The following is a 5000-nucleotide window of genomic DNA, read 5'->3' as shown; positions in this document are numbered from 1 at the left end:
ACAAATCCGATTCTATATCAGTTAAAATAAGTTTAAACTTTATATATATATATATATATATATATATATATATATATATATATATTACTTTTGCTTCCATTATCTGTCGCTTAAACATTTATTATAATGACTATTATAATGCGTAATAATAATTAAAACGAAGAACAAATTGAGATTATCCTTATATAGACGTTACTAATTATTAAGGATTTTAATACCAAGGACGAATATAACACTCGAGTATTAGATAATTTAGATTTCGCGCTCAGTTATGCTATACAGCATGGTTGTGTAAGTATCATAACTTGGCATGTAGGATGATAACTCTCTCTCTCTTTCTCTCTCTCTCTCTCTCTCTCTCTCTCTCTCTCTCTCTCTTTAGTAACTAGAGCTACAACGATCTAATCCGCAATGTATTGAGGCAGTGCAGCTTGCTCAGCAGTCTCTAGGGAGACGACAGCACCGCATTGACTCTTCTACCAACACTTACTACCAACAGTTGTAGACAACACACAAGCTACGTATTGATTTCGAATCGACAAACTTTCGGATTCGTAGCTTCTGATACTTCTTTCTTTTTCTCTTTCTCTCTCTCTTTTTTCTCCATTTATTTATCTCTCTCTCTTTCTCTCTCTCATTTTCTCCATTTATCTCTCTCTCTCTCTCTCTCTCTCTCTCTCTCTCTCTCTCTCTCTCCACTTTTTTGCTTCTTCTACCTACTTTTTTCTTCTTTTCCCTTCTTTTATCTTTTTCTTTTTTTTTTTTACCCCTTTTTCAACAACCTTTACACTTCCATGCTTCGCGATTCTAAAAGTCGAAAGTGGGTTAAGTATTTGAAAGAACGAATTTATCGGTACCCCTACTTTTCTCCTCGATACTTCGTGCCACCGTACTATCTCGATATTATTACAACATAATCGTTATTTTAACTTCCAATGTAACTTCTTTAATCTTTATTATATTTTAATACCATCGAAAGAAAATTAATTTCTATTAATCGTAATAAATGGCATATTAATACAAAAACGAAAATTTATCGTTTAAAAATGAAACAAATATTATTAACGTTCCTCGTCGTATTCTTCTCTCATTCTGGTTAATTCTAATTCATTTAGATTATATCCATTTGGAAATCCTCCTAACTTTCAATCCCCGGATTCTACGAGCCATGGAACGTAGAATCCTTTGTTCCATTTAGAATTACCATTTTCTATATAATGGTAATATGAACGTAAAGAGAGAGAGTGAGAGAGAGAGAGAGAGAGAGGAATGGGATGGGAGGGAAGGGAGAAGGAGAGGAAGATAGAGAATGAGCGCGCACACGCATCTCTTTCTCTCTGTTCTCGTTTACTTGTTCCTCTTTTGTATTCTATGTTCCTTAGCCAAAGCCCTTTTGACCCCTTTCAAAGAAGAAGCTCACGTAAGTACTTACATTGGTATGGACATTACAAAGCAACAGCTCGACTCAAGTGAATGCGGGATGCAATCAAGGACAAAACAGGACAAGACGATAGAGTAGAACATAGCATAGTACAATATAATATAGTACAATACAATACAATACGTTACAGTATAGGAGAATACGGTACAGGACAAGACAGGATACGTTAGTGAAAGACACAAGAATAGAGAAGAGTAAGTTATTCTAACAGAGAAAGAGAGAGAAAGAGAGAGTACAACGGACTCCTATCATCAGACTCTCCCTCTTCTACAGTTTCCAGGGTGATACATGACCCTCTTACCCCTGTCCCTATCATGTATCGAGAAACTCCCTAGCCCTGGTGTACCGTAAGCACTTTGCGCATCCAACAGATTTTCTCTCTGTCTTTCTTTCTCTCTCTCTCTCTCTCTCTCTCACTGTCTCTCAATCCGATGTGTTGCCTTGGTACACGCAACGTCAGCAATATCAAAGTCTATATCTTATAGTACAAGAAATAGCGATGAAATCATTTTTCTCGAGAGGGTAAAGCAAAAAAAAGAAGAGGATAGAGACAGGAGAAAGAGTTAATCCCAATGGTATGGGACTATCTTCTTCTTAATGATAAATCGTTTAAACAATCATTAAAAGAACAATTATCGATATTGGATTGATAAATACAAATTATCGTAACGAACGATTAGAATTTTCATATAATTACGATTATCGCTTTAAAATATATTCGAATATTTCTTTAATAATTCGTTCATCTTCGAATATATAGTTCGTCCTTTCCATTTGTAGATTTTTACTTTGATTCGGTGAAATAGGAAAAAGAAAAAAAAAAAAAGGAAAAGAAAGAAAAGATAAAAAGAAAAAGAAAAAATAGATAATACCAGTAATAAAGATAACCGTAGGGGCGAAGGGATTGAAGAGGAGCAAGTGGAAAAGAAGGAGGAGGAGAAGGTGGGGGAGGTAAAAAAAAAAATTCTCTTCAAGTATCTTCGCAAAATATAATAGAATGTCATTTATAGCGGGAAATGAACGTTGCCGTCGTATCATTTTGTTTTGCGATGCTGTCAAGTGGTAGACAACAGGTGGTTGCTGCCGTTTCCCATGTAACTAATACGCGATTGGACGATTAAGTTATACCTATCCAGTCTCAACATTTCGTTTCGACAAATGAAATTTCGAATAAGCGGAAAAGATTTTTTTCTTTGGCGTTAACGCGGACAGTGAGGGTGAGGGGGTGAGGGGGAGGGGGGAAGAAAGGGAAAAGAAAAAGAAGAAGAAAAAGAAGACAACAAATTTATTAATCGATTTTGATGTATATACATAAATACGTCGAACGTAGTTACGCTTAAAAAATAAATTTATTACTTGATCTAATGCTAAAAATTATTACTATCACCCATCCTAATATCTAAAACCTAATAAGTATTGTTACTTAATTTGATTACCTCTGTATTTCTCATTTAGAATTATAACTAGTGAAGGGGGAAAAGAAACGAGACGAAGGGATAGTTTAACAGGATTAAAGAATGAAAGTGCTAATGTTAGAAAGTATGTACATAAGAGACATACATATGTATGTATAAAACGTACACGAAGGTCTATTCTCCGACTAATCATATATCCCCCTTGTACGTAAGTACATACGTACTTACCTATGTACTACATGGCGTATCCTTACGTAGGTTTTACCATTAGAAAAGCATAGAACGAGAGAGAGAGAGAGAGAGAGAGAGAGAGAGAGAGCGTGCGACATTGATATGGCACGTAACAACAGCTGTCGTGATGACCAACAAGTGCATTGTCTCTATTGATCAGACAAAGAGAATGAGAGAGAGAGAGAGAAAAAAAAAAGAAGGAAAGAGGGAATATACCTTCGTTGGTAAAAAGAACGACCAAATGGTATAGTTTTACAAACGGTGACGAATATAATCTGACGAATGTTCAATTCTCTCTCTCTCTCTGTCTCTTTCTTTCTCTTAATCTATTGACCATTGTTCATTTTTTTTATTTCAACAATTCCATTCCAACGAAATCAGTTTTTATAACTACAGGATGGGTCAAAAGTTTCCCAGGCATGCACGGAATCGTTTCCCAGACGATTTTAAAAATCGATTATTCCTTTTGGAGACTAATTTTAAACTAATTTCTTCTTCCTTTTTTTCTTTCATTTTTCTTTTTTTCATATCGTAAAGCCACAAGGAACTATAAGGGCTTGTATAACAGTGCCGAGGGATGATATATCGAATGAGGTCGAATCGACCTGGATCGAATCGACGAATAAGATTGATGAATTAATCTCTAGCAAGTCTCTCTTCCCTTCTTACTTGTGTTAACTTCTTCTTTGATAAATTGACACGGTTGTTTTCACATCGCCTATAATATAAGTTGTCAGGACAACTGTTTAATGATCCTAAGAGATGAAAAATATGCATAATATTGTATATACCCACGTGTATAAATATATACGTATCTGGAAATAGAAAAGAGATATAGAAAATGGAAAATATAAAGGTAAAGATAAAAAAAGAAAAGATAAACAAAAAATAACAACAACAACAACAAAAAGATAAAGAGCGATCGTACAAATAAATCAAAATACTATTAGGAGAGAATCCTACGGTGACGGTTTTGACCGAATGAACCCGAATGAACGTCGTTATCAAACCCAAGAGAAAAAAGAAGAGAAATAAACAAAAAAAAAAAAAAAAGGAGAAACCTCTTTCGGTCTCGTAGTATAACGTAGAAAGAAACGAAACGAAACGAAACGAAACGAGACGAGGCGAGACGAGACGAGACGAGACGAGACGAGACCAGACGAGACGAGATGAAACGAAACGAAACGAGAGGAAACGAGAAGAGAAAAAAGGATGGAAAAGGAGGAAAAAGAGAAAAATGAAAGAAAAACGAAAAAAAGGAACAAAAAGAAAGTAACGATAAAAGTCGATACTTCGTAAAGACAGCCACGATCGCATAAATTTATTCCGATTTCAATATCGCGTTAAGACATCGCCGAGGAGATCGGAGAACTCTGCGAAAAAGGTCAACACATACGTACGAGATAGAGACATAGAGAAACATAAAGAAAAAGAAAGAGAGAGAGAGAGGGAGGGAGAAAGGGAAAGAGTACGACAGAGAATACGAGAGAGAACGAGATAGAGAGAGAGAGAGAGAGAGAGAGAGAAAGATAGAAAGAGTGAGAGAGAAAGATAGAAAGAGTGAGAGAGAGAAGGAGGAAGAGAGTGGAGAAGGAGAGGGGAAGAGTACCGGGACGATGCGCTATCGCATAGCCCGTCGACGTTGAACGCAGCACGCCGGCGGGGTCGACGCTATCGATTGGCGTCGGTGTTTCCTCGTCGTCGCTATCTGGCCGGCGCTGATGGTGGCGCACAACCCCTCTTCTCTGCCATTCTCCATCTCTCTCCCTCTCCTGCGTTCTCTCTCTCTCCCTCTCTCTCTTGTCCTCCTCCTACTCTTTCACTGGCTCTAGTGACGGTAACAGGTGTTGGTCTGGCCTGAACTCGTACAAAATCGATGAGCAAGAGCCATATCGTCATTGCGAGGAGTTTCC

At 36.9% G+C, this 5000-nt stretch overlaps 1 long non-coding RNA gene across 1 annotated transcript in view; it reads right to left on the bottom strand.

Annotated features, from left to right (window-relative positions):
• Positions 1-2708: 2708 nt before the first annotated feature.
• LOC124421585 overlaps positions 2709-5000 on the bottom strand; it is a 2329-nt gene continuing 37 nt past the window's right edge. The window contains exons 1-2 of the long non-coding RNA XR_006941699.1: positions 4697-5000; positions 2709-3842 (exon numbers count right to left, since the gene is read on the bottom strand). The exon at positions 4697-5000 is cut by the window's right edge and continues 37 nt beyond it. This is a non-coding gene — a long non-coding RNA (uncharacterized LOC124421585). The remainder of the gene's footprint in view (positions 3843-4696) is intronic.

This window comes from Vespa crabro, chromosome 2 (genome assembly GCF_910589235.1).
Source record: "Vespa crabro chromosome 2, iyVesCrab1.2, whole genome shotgun sequence".
Classification (NCBI taxonomy): Eukaryota; Metazoa; Arthropoda; class Insecta; order Hymenoptera; family Vespidae; genus Vespa; species Vespa crabro.
Note: the sequence above shows the minus strand (reverse complement) of the source record. Positions and strands in the feature narration are given on the sequence as shown.